A 12,204-nucleotide genomic window follows, 5' to 3' on the forward strand; every position below is an offset into this window, starting at 1 on the left:
ACTACAAACAAGGCAGGCATCTGGAATGGGCAGAAAGCAAGTCTGCAGTGATCATATGTAAATGTGGGTATCGTATATAAATGTGGAGTGATCATATGTAAATGTAGGGATCATATGTAAATGTTGTCACTCCGCCTTTCTTTTCTTCATCCCTTTCTTCAAAATGCTAACAGCTAAGCAGGCGTTCCAATGCTTGCCTTTGGTTAGGAATCAGATCTCTCTTGCACGCACACTGAAGTTGTGAATACCCCTCGGGTGATAACACTTTATGCTGTCTCAGTCACTAACACAATTCTCTGCGTCAGTTAATTTTTTGACTTTTCTTAGACACCCAGCTGAGGAAGAAAACGGCAGAAAAGAAGCTTTGCAGCTGGAAGAGAAACACCATAAGGACAACTATGGAGCATCTGGCTTCACCTCCTTGAAAGGCTGAAGAGGACTGTGATAACAACATGGACATAAGCCATGATCTCAACATCCCCAGAAATTCTTGTGTCTAGAGAGTGGGTGAAGGGATGGGAAAGACAAGATGAGAAAAGAAAAATGGAAAGGGGGAGGTATAGCTCAGTGGTAGAGTGTGTGCCTATCATGCATGAGGTCCTGAATTCAATCCCCAGTACCTCCAGTAATAAATAAATAAATCTAACTACTTCCTTCCCCCAAAAAACTCAAAAAAAGGATATAAAATAGTCACTTAGTAAAATTTTTTAAAAGGCTGTTAGGGAAGAATAAAGAAAACAGTGAAAAATTAGACTCAGTCCCTATCTCACTTAGGACACACCAACCAGGTCAAGGAGTTTACATACCGTAAACAGTCACTTCCCTTCTGGAGCCAGACTTCCACTAGTCTCTGCAAATATAGTCTTGTCCTCCATCTGAGGTCATGCAACAATCATTTTGACCAGGCTGCTTACCAAAGATACATTAAGACTGGACAGCTTGTCTGGAAACAGGATGAGAACAAGCTTCGTAGTGAAAATTTCAAGGTGACTCAACGTGGGTGTCAGGTGAGGCAGCCTGGGCTGGAGAACAGCAATCTGTGCGAGACAGAATCCATCAGGAAGGCCAGGCCAGCCCGCTGCTTCTGTGGGTGTCAGTCCCAGGGCAGAAAAGAAAAGGAGGATGGAGAGTGAGAGGCAACTCCATAAAGCTCTGTGCCAAGATGCATGGACTAACCTTTCTAATCACTCTCCAGACACCCCAGACACAATTTCTAAACAAACACCCCAGATCTATATAGGAAAAAAAAAAATCTCTAGTGTTCCATTCTCTTGGAAAATTTACTCAAGACATCTTGGCTGGAATAATAATCAGGTGGAAAAAATAAGTGTATGTCCCATTTTTTCATGATCAAAAAGAAAAATGAAGTTGTTTACGCAAACAAAAAGTGTAGCTCCTCTCCAAATACATGAGGATGGGCTGAAAGGAAGGTGGTGTTTTCTTGGCAGGAAAGATTTTCTTTTTTCTTCTTTTACATTTTTTTTATTGAGTAATAGTTATTTTACAATGCTGTGTCAAATTCCAGTGTAGAGCACAATTTTTCAGTCATACATGAACATGTATATATTCATTGTCACATTTTTTTTTCACTATGAGCTACCACAAGATCTTGTATATGTTTCCCTGTGCTATGCAGTATAATCTTGTTTATCTATTCTGGATTTTAAAATCCCAGTCTCTCTTTTCCCACCCCCCACCCACTTGGCAACCACAAGTTTGTATTCTATGTCTATGAGTCTTTTTCCATTTTGTATTTATGTTTTCTTTGTTTGTTGGTTGGTTGGTTTTTTAGATTCCTCATATAAGCAATCTCATATGGTATTTTTCTTTCTCTTTCTGGCTTACTTCACTTACAATGACATTCTCCAGGAACAACCATGTTGCTGCAAATGGCATTATGTTGTCAGTTTTTGTGGCTGAATAGTATTCCATTGTATAAATATACCACATCTTCTTTATTCAGTCATCTGTTGATGGACAGCTAGGCTGCTTCCATGTCTTGGCTATTGTAAATAATGCTGCTATGAACATTGGGATGCAGGTGTCATTTTGAAGTAGAATTACTTCTAGATACATGCCCAGGAGCGGGATTCCTGGGTCATATGGTAAGTCTATTCCTAGTCTTTTGAGGAATCTCCATACTGTTTTCCACAGTGGCTTTCCTTGCTTCCCTCTCCCACTCTTAATGATTTAGATGTCTTCTTTTACAATTTGTGTTTCTTCTTTTTGTAATTCATGGCAGTTATCTCCTTTCCAGTTATGAGTTTCTCATTTTTGTAGCGTCCTGCTTCTTTTCTATTTAGAGTAGATCTGTCAATATTTCTTTTAGCATCGGTTTAGTGTTGCTAAACTCTTAGTTTTTGCTTGTCTGTGAAGTTCTTTATCTCTCCTTCTATTCTAAAGGATAGCCTTGCTGGATAGAGTATCCTAGGCTGCATCTTTTTTTTCATTCAGGACTTTGAATATATATTGCCACTCCCTTCTGGCCTGTCGTGTTTGTGTAGAGAAATCAGCTGAGAGCCTTATGGGGGTTCCCTTGTAACTCACTCTTTGTTTTTGTCTTGCTGCCTTTATCCTTTATCCTTCATTTCTTTATCCTTGACTCTGGCCATCTTGATTATGATATGTCTTGGTGTGGGTCTGTTTGGATTCTTCCTGTTTGGGACCCTCTGAGCCTCCTGTACTTGGATATCTGATTCTTTCTTTAGGTTTGGGAAGTTTTCAGTCATGATTTCTTCAAATACCTTTTCAATCCCCTTTGTTCTTTCTTCTCCTTCTGGAACCCCTATTATGCATAGATTGATCTTTTAATTGGGAGTGGTTCCTCTGCTTCTTCATATTGCTCATATCTCTCTGGCACTGTGACTTAAGGAGTATCAGTTATCTAGTTTTCCTGGAGACAGTGTGCTCTTAATAATTTTATCAAGAGGTCTTTGTGAGTTTGCCCTGTTTCTCAAACTCAGCTTGCTGTTTCCAGAGGCCCTCTGTTGGCGCCCTCATCTGTGCTGCTCCCAGTGGCTGTCAGCTAGCAGAGCGCGCCCTCTCCTAACACTGGACCAGGAGCTGAGCGCTTACCCGGTGGGCGGGCAGGCAGGTCACTCCCCCTCCCGATGCCGCAGTCAGATGCTGCACTTTGGGGGGAGGCAGGTGGGCAGATCGCGCCCCCTCCCAGCACCGTGGTCATGTAGCGTTCTTGGCAGGAAAGATTTTCAAAAGCAAAGGTTGTCCTACTTTATGTTCTATATTCATAGCACTCAGTGTTTATCAACGTCGAGGCATTAATAAAAATCAGTGTGGTATAAAAGTAGCTTCTTCAGTGAGCTACCCACACTCTTTCAGGGTCTGGGCAAACCACTTAACACCCTATGATTTGCCAGCTGGTAGCTGAGATACCAAATGAGTTTTAGCAAGAACCTAACCAGGAATCTATTACTTAAGCCACAATTGTATCTATTTATAAAGTAACAGCAGAAGACAGACTGTCTTTATATCAAATGTCACAATGCTTGCAAATAGCTTGATAAAAATGTTTGCATTCAAGCTGTTGTTTAAAAACATATTTTGCAGTTGTAACTTTAATGCAAGAGACGTTCTCCCAAAAATGAAGAGTATAGGTTCACACAGAAGACATTGGCTGGCAACATGACATGAGGTTTACAGTATGTAAAGAGAGTAGATAAATGTGCTGGGAAGGCCCTATGCTAAGACACTAACATTAATACAGGTTTAGGTTCTCCAGAGAGAGACAAAGAGCAGGAAGCAATGACATTCCCATGGTAGTGTATTCAATTTTTTAAAAATCAACTTATAACAACAGGAATTTGTGAAACAAATTAGTTTGGGGTAGTCATTCACTTTACAAATGCAATCCTACACAGTGACATAAGCAAGGTGGGAGACTAAGAAGCTCCAGGCACAGCTGAAAGGCTACATCACCCAGGCCAATGGAGAGCCAAGAAGGGATTCCAGGAAAATGGGTAGGAAATGTTGTGAGTTTTGCAGCATCCGATCATGTCCCTCCCCCAGTGTGGCATAATACTAGTGCAGTACAACAGGGAAGAAATCCCCCATAAGTTCTTCCTTGTCAGTAATTACTATAAATATAAATGACCTTAAATATAAAATAAATATATTTGAATATTTGTAGTGTAATATATTTAAAGGTAAATATAAATCAGAAGGCACAGATTGGCCAATGAATAAAACACAGGATCCAATTACACAGTGTCTACAAGAGACTTTGGATCTAAGGATACACATAGGCTAGAAGTAAAACGATGGAAGAAGATATTGCATACAAATAGAAGACAAGAAGAAAAAAGGGTGACTATACTAACATCAGACAAAATAGACTTCATGTAAAACTGTTACAAGAGACAAAGAAGGACATTATATAATAACCAATATTCAACCCATCAAGAAGCTATAACAATTATAAATATTTATGCCCCAAACCTCAGAGCTCCTAAATATAGAAAGCAAACTGTTACAAAATTAACAAAGGAAAAAGACAAACAACACAAGAATTTCAGGAGACATAAATGACTCACTTTCAATAATGAGTAGGGCAACTACACAGCAGATCAATAAGAAAATAGAGGGCTCGAATATAGATCAATAGAACCTAACAGATATATACACAGAAGACTGCCTCCAACAGCAGCAGAATATACATTCTTCTCAAGTGCACATGGGATACTCTCCAGGATAGACATGTAAGGCCACAAAACAATTCTCAACAAATTCAAGATTGAAATGATACAAGGTATTTTTTTCTGGTCACAATGGAATGAAACCCAATAGCAGGAGGAAAACAGCTAAACCCACAAATATGTGGAAATTAAACAACTCACCCTTGAACAACAAATAGGTCAAAAAAGAAGCCACAAGGGAAATGAGCAATACCTTGAGACAAATAAAAATGAAAACAAAATATACTGAAACATGATATGCAGGAAAAGCAGTGCTAAAAAGAAAGTCTATAGCTATAAATAGACACATTAAAAAACAAGAAAGATCTAAAATCAGAACCTAATTTTATACTTCAAGAAACAAGAGAAAGGAGAGGAGAACATACTAAACTCGAAACTAGAAAATGAAAGGAAATAATAAAGATTAGAGCAGAGATAAATGAAATAGAAAATAGAAAAACATAGAAAAAAAATCAGTGAAGCTAATCGAATGTTTTCTGTTTACAAAACTGACAAGCCCTCAGCTAGGTTAACCAAGAAAAATAGAGAAAAGACTAAATAATTAAAGTCAAGAAGAAGGACGTTACAACTAATGCAACAAAAATAAAAAGGAACAACTAAAGAGAGATTTGCACACCCATTTTTATAGCAGTGCTATTGACAATAGCCAAGAGGTAGAAGTAATACAAACGTCCATCGACGGATGGATAGAGAAAACATGGTATAGACATACAATGTAATATTATTCAGTCTTAAAAAGGAAGTAAATCCTGTCACATGCTAAAACACGATAAACACAGAACATGCTAAGTGAAACAAACCAATTACAAAAAGACAAACACTGTATGATTCGTCAAATTCATAGAAACAGAAAGTATACCAACATTGAGGGGAGAGGGAAAAAAGTTGTTGTTCAATGGTTATAAACTTCCAGTTTTGCAAGATTAAAAAAAGTTCTGGGGATCTGTTTCACAAAAATGTCAATATACATAATTATACTGAACTGTATACTTAAAGATGGTTAAGATAATAAATTTTATGTCAAGTGTTTTTTACCATAATAAAAGACAAAGACATAAAATTAACTTATTTTCCATAGCGTTGAAATATGAAATTAAATTTCATAGCACTGAAAATACTCCCTTACACTTCAACTAACTTACAGGATGTTGACGGTTGCTGTGGATGCCCTGCCCAGACCCCTGCAAGGGGCACCAATCCCCCATCTACTGTGAGAAGTCTGCTAAGAGCTCACCATTAAGCCTTTCTCCCAGAATTGCCAGACAGGAGCTGCCTCATAGGGAAGTGCCCAGAAATGAATAACCTCCGTCCTTAGGGGTAGCATGTGGCCAATTATTGAGTAATTCAGGGGTGCAAGAGGCCACCCCCCCTTAACTAAATTTGGGACAATACTGTGGCACATATTTAACTCTAGAGTTCTCCAAGGGCAAGGTGAAGCCAGACTTTAGCTTTAGCCCATCTTTGCTTAGCTTTCTCCTTTATTCTACCCCACTTCCCTCAGTTTTCCACAGGTTCTTCTTCTGAGAGCACTTCCTCAATAAACAATCTGCAGAAGAATCCCAGAATGTGGCTCTGCTTCTAGGGAACCAAACCCAAGACATGAGGAAAATAGGTTATTTTTTAATAAATAAACCTGAGAACCTAATTTGCATATAGATTTTTCTAGAAAAATGCATTTCAACGTCAAATAAACAAGTCATACACATCTTTTTTGAAATAAGCCTATTATGCACCTAAGACTAACTATATTTTAAAATACATTTTCCCAGATTGTTTTATAAAATAAACCAGACAAACACATATACAGAAGAATAACTAAAGTTTTTTGTTTCTGGTAATCACTAAGTAGACCATCCAGAACGACCCTCTTGCTGAGCATGCTAGAAAATTTGGCAAAGTGGTTTTTTTTTTTTAATTCTGCTTGAAAGCATTAGACAGCTAGTAAGGTAGTAAAGAATGATGAAACAAAATCCATAGAAAGACAGCAGCTTAAGAAGGTGAGCTGGAATTTAGTGCCACTTTTCTCCTGGAGGAATTTGCAAATTCTATGCAGGTGATGAGAAAATGAATAAACCAGTGGAAACAACAGACAGTAGAAATAGACCCACAAAACTCCAGATATTGGCGTTAACAGAGCAGCACTTTAAAACAACAATACTCATTAGGTTCAAGGAAATGATGAGGTTAAAAATAGTAGCAGTGAATTGGAAATTCATATACACATATACATGTATGTAACAGACTAGAACTCAAGGAGTAGAGCAGTTAAGTGAGAAAGAGTGTAGAGATAATTACTGAACTGAAAGAGATAAAAATCCATAATGAAGCATGAAGAGACAAATGGGTGGAAAACCTAAAAGAGAAACTGAAAGACATAGAGGATAGTGAGAGTTTAACAAGTAACAATACTTGTGTTTGGAGGTCCAGAGACAGAGGAAAAAAAAGAAAATGGTCAAAAGCAATATTTGAAGAGATAATGGCTGATAACATTTGGAAAACTGATAAAACCACAGATTCTAGAATCCCTTATGTATTTATCCAGAGAAGTAATTAACCAACTTTCTAAGGACAAATTTGTGACATGTAAACATACTGTTTGAAACATTATCTGAAGGACTGTAATATCATTTCACGGATTGTTGTAAGATCAAATGTGGTGACATGTTTGGACACCATAGAGAAATTAACTGTTATCTCAGCCATTTTACTTCAATGACAATTCCTAATAAATTCTTTTATTTTCAAGATCTAAAAAGCCTGTAAAAGTCTTTATTTTATACAACAGTCTTGAAAATGTTAGGTTAAAAAAACCGTATGATTTGTTAATTATTCTTCCTCTTAGCCTTTATAATTTTGACTGTAATATTTACCAATCATAAGAAGTTGCTGGAATGATGTGGAATTACTAAAGCCAAGTGGGGTTTTTCTGGCACCAAGGAAGGAATGTGGAAGAAAACCAGCAAACTAAACCAACAACTAAAATTCAATAGTCCTTAAACGACTGTGGTATGGAATCAATATTTTCTTATAAGCACGTGAAGATAAAGACCATAAAAATTCCAGGATTTATATGATGCCCAAATAAGTCTTTTTTAAAAATCCATATCTGATTTTTAAAAACCACTGTTAGATAATTACTGAACATTTATAATGCCAGGAAGTTTGGAAAGCAGAAAACTTGAAACCAGCTCATAAACATTTTAATGACCTAATAAGAGTTATTTTCACCTACAGATATTGATCAAACTCCAGAAGAAGACAGCTCATTCGGCCAAGTTTACTATCCTCACATGACCTATCTTGGCTGTTTATCTTTTTTTGCCCTCTGTTGAAGTTCAAATCAGACTTTCATGTTAAAATAGGAGGATAATTTACTAAGTGAATTAAAGGAACTGGCTCCCAGAGCCAAGTGAGCCTCACAAACATTTTATTTTTTTTAATGGCATGATTACTTCCAAAATTATAAATATATGTACTTTAATAAGAAATTCTTTAACCAATAGGACATAGTCTACCCATAGTTTCAGTGTCATAGCTGCTTCCATTCAATACAGTTGGATATACTTTCCTTCTCACGTCAGATTTCATGATAGTGTTTTCAGTCAGGGCCAAATTTTCAAAAATGAAGTACAATAACCTAGAAAGTACACAACTATAACTAGGGGAAATGAATAAGCTTTAATTGGAGTCAAATACATTTTGAATTAATTTGTTTACTAAATATGTATTTGGTGATCAACCACAGAGAGACAAGGACCAGAGGTAAAAAGATGAAAAGTTACTGAGTTAACTTGAAGGAGGTCCTACTCTAGAGGTAAGCATCCATGAATCCACAATTCCAGAACTGTTCAACAATTAAGAAGCACGATGTTTGCATAAGATATTCTGGAACCATAGATAGAGCTATTTCTAATTATTCTTGGGAAATGCAAAGAGGCTTCAGAGAGGTCTGCCAAAAAGTTGAGAGCAAGGAAAGGATCAAAAGAAAACGGGGGACAGCATTCTAGTCTATAAGACTAGCTTATGCAAGTGAATTACAACATGAAAACACACAGTGGGTCCTAAAAGTTACAATATTCAATGTTGCTGAAGCATGAAAAATACAAAGGAGAAGCAGAAAATGAAATATTTAGGTAGATAGAGGCTAGATAGTGAAAGAGTAAAGTCTTCAACCAATGGGCCAGTAGTTTACAAAAGAAACCTGTGGACACCCAAACACCTTTTCAGGGTCCAAGGGGCCTCTTTGAGTAAAGTGATGTCATTTTATGCATTGCATATATTGGGGATTCAGGCAGAATCTTAATTGAACTGAAAGTAATGGGAGCTACCAATGAACTTTATCTAGGTTTTCTCAAGACTTGAATGAATCAGGATCCATTTCACAAAATTATCAGTATCAAACTGTTTTAATCTATTCCTGTTTTGAAAACTACATCATCAATTTAAAAAAGACAAGGAAAAATGGCAAGAAACAGAGGCAGGGACCCAGAAGATAACAGAGGGCACCAGCCGAATTCTAATGACCTGTTCTCTGCTGTGTTGGATCATCTTTAAGTGGTTGGCCACATACTTTACAGGGCATGTGTAGTCGTGTTCCTCTGAACATTGTCATGTCATGTTTGATAGTCACAGGTAAAAATAATAGCTGTGATGAACCTTAATGAATGATATCTTTATATCTCATAGTTCTTAAATATACTTCAACATATAGGAAGAATAAAGAAGTTAACAGCAGCAGAGCTTCCTACCTTTGAAAATAAGAATCAAGAATTCTGAATGCCAAAGATGGCATAAAATGGATTGGCGTGACCTTCAATGAAATGGAATTGTTGTTTAAACAGCCAGCAACTCCATTATTTGAGGGGTAGCCCAGGCATCAATCGTCAAAAAGAATCAATACAGAGAGGTACCAATTGACTATCCCCAGATTACTATACCGTAAAGACATTCTTTGTTAAAATGTGGTTGTTATGAAATTGACTCTTGAAACCCTTCAAACCAATGAAAGTATTTCTAAAATGTTCTTTGTTATAAATATGGCTCCCAGAATGGCTCACACTTGGTTATTTTGAAAGATGTAATTTTTTTTAAATCTGCATATTAACCTCAAAACTCATTCTGCTATTATTGATGAAAATATGGAAACAATAACAGCACCACAGTGAAGATTGTCTAGACAAGAATGTTAGAGGTTATGAGTGAAATAATTTATTATTTGCTGAGAGCCAACGGTATGCTTAGCATTAGCAAGGCATCCAAAGAACAGGATCCCAGCCATCGGACTCACAATTTAAGCCAGACACACAAACAACCAAATCATAAATCACAACAGCTTAAAAAAAAAAAACAGTGTGAATTTTGGTGTTAATTTACTTTCCTGGCAATAAAAAATTAAGAGGTATCAGAAATAATCATCATAAAGATTGTCAATGCATGTTATTAAGCCAATCCCATAATTAGCTACCTGACTGAATTTTAGAAGCAGATTTTTGACATTTAGCAAACATGGGGATGCATATTTTCAGCAGCAGAATTTATAAAACATTTTATTGCATGATGTTGTGAAAAGCAAATTATGATTTAAGTCCTTGACTTCTTCTTGTGTGTGCATTTATTAATTTCTACTTTCCTTTCTTTCTTGCCTTCGTGATCACTGATCTTATTTGATGAATAAGAGTACGCTAGTAAGATTCATTTTTCCTGTTTCTTTTCCCTCTCAAGGTAAATTTTTCATTGCAATCATATGGATATAAATGTGACCCTGGCTCAAGACATCAGAAAACCAAGAACACTGAGTATTTCTCCTGTTGTCCCCTTTCCAAAAGTGACTTGATAATCAGCTTGGGGACTAGAGACCTAAACTATGGTACAATTCAGATTTTCTGTCTTCACCCTGTTGTAGAAATTAGGTGGTATTTGAGTTTTGACTAATGTAGAATATCTGTGGACCTTTGTTTCCTCACCTGTAAAATGAGGTTAATGCACCAAAAAAACAGAAGACCTTAGTTATGCTCAATAAGAGTATTATTATTATTTAATACCATATTTATTTAAACAATGATCCAGTTTTTACATTGTCCAAGTTTATCATGCTAAAAAATGTAATAAAAAATAGAGCTAACAGCTGATATATTTGAGAATTATCTATAAGGAAACCCCACAGAAAGGAGAGTATTTGTTTTGTTTATGTTTTTGGAGAAATAAAGCATGAGACTTAGGGGGAACACCACGAGTAGCAACTCTTTAATTTAGGAGCCAATTAATCAGAAGGGTCTAAACGCTGAGCAAGAGTGGAAGAGATTTTGTGAATCTTGAAGTTTATACAACTTGAGAGCCCCTTTCAGGTCATATATATTTAACACAAATTAAGCACTATAGTGGGGAGGATATAGCTCAGCGGTAGAGCATGTGTCTAGCATGCCCCAGGTCCTGGGTTCAATCCCCAGCTCCTCCATTAAAAATAAATCAATAAGCAAACCTAAGAAAAATTTTAAAACAAATTATGCAACATTTCTTTTGTTAATACTTAATGTATGGAGTGAGTTTATAGTGGGAGATGATATAGGTCCGTGGTAGAGCACGTGCTTAACGTGCACCAGGTCATGGGTTCAATCCCCAGCACCTCCATTAAAATTAATTAATTAATTAACCTACATACCTACACCCCGCCCCCAAAAATTAAGTACTGTGATTTTTGATGCGATCTATGTACACGAGGATCACAGAAACTTACATTTCATTAGCTTCCTAGTGGATCTGCCCCTGAGGGTGAGAGGAGATCCCTGCAATAGCAGAGGGCAGAAATGAGAACTAAGGATTGAGGTTAAGGCTTTAAAAGTGACTTGTAGAAACCAATTAACGTGAAATCTTATTTACCTATGTAAGTGCAGGCACCGAGAAGGCCCATGTGTATGTCCAGAGAGTGTACCGTGGATACGCACACGGTTAGAATAAGGTCTTGTTACTCTCACAAGCTTAACATAACATAAGCTCAGGTGCTACTTACCTGGTCCCACCCATCAAAGGACCCAGTGTCAGAACTAGGGTAAAACGTGCCTTCTGTATTTCACAAGGAAGAGAATGCAACTCAGAGGAGAATCCAACAGCTAACAGCATGCGCGTTACAATCGTGCACTAAATCTCTTCTACTTACATTTCCTGAGTTACAGCTCATTTTCATCAGCTCACATAAACACTCAAGGCTGTAAAAGTTAGCAGTGTGAACAGTGCCAGGCTAAAAGTAGACTGGAAAGAATTTGCTTATATATACAACTATAATAATTTGAGAAACTGTACCAAGCTATGTCTTAAGCTCGGATTTATTCCTGCATCCCACCACAATCCTTCCCTGCAGCTGTCCTGGAGACCCGCCTTCTTGTGCTTCCCCGGGTCAGGTCTCAGCAGCTCAAACTCTTAAGTCTCTAATTTACTGAGCACTCACTGGGAAGGGTGCCACATATAGTGCTTCATTTAAAATCACCAGTACCCTGGG

At 37.2% G+C, this 12,204-nt stretch overlaps 1 non-coding gene across 1 annotated transcript; it reads left to right on the forward strand.

The window, feature by feature from the left end:
- Positions 1-553: 553 nt before the first annotated feature.
- TRNAD-AUC (transfer RNA aspartic acid (anticodon AUC)) lies at positions 554-625 on the forward strand. Its single transcript has one exon. It is a non-coding gene; the product is annotated as a tRNA-Asp (tRNA).
- The last annotated feature ends 11,579 nt before the right edge of the window (positions 626-12,204 follow it).

Source organism: Vicugna pacos, chromosome 34, assembly GCF_048564905.1.
Source record: "Vicugna pacos chromosome 34, VicPac4, whole genome shotgun sequence".
In the NCBI taxonomy this organism is placed as follows: domain Eukaryota; kingdom Metazoa; phylum Chordata; class Mammalia; order Artiodactyla; family Camelidae; genus Vicugna; species Vicugna pacos.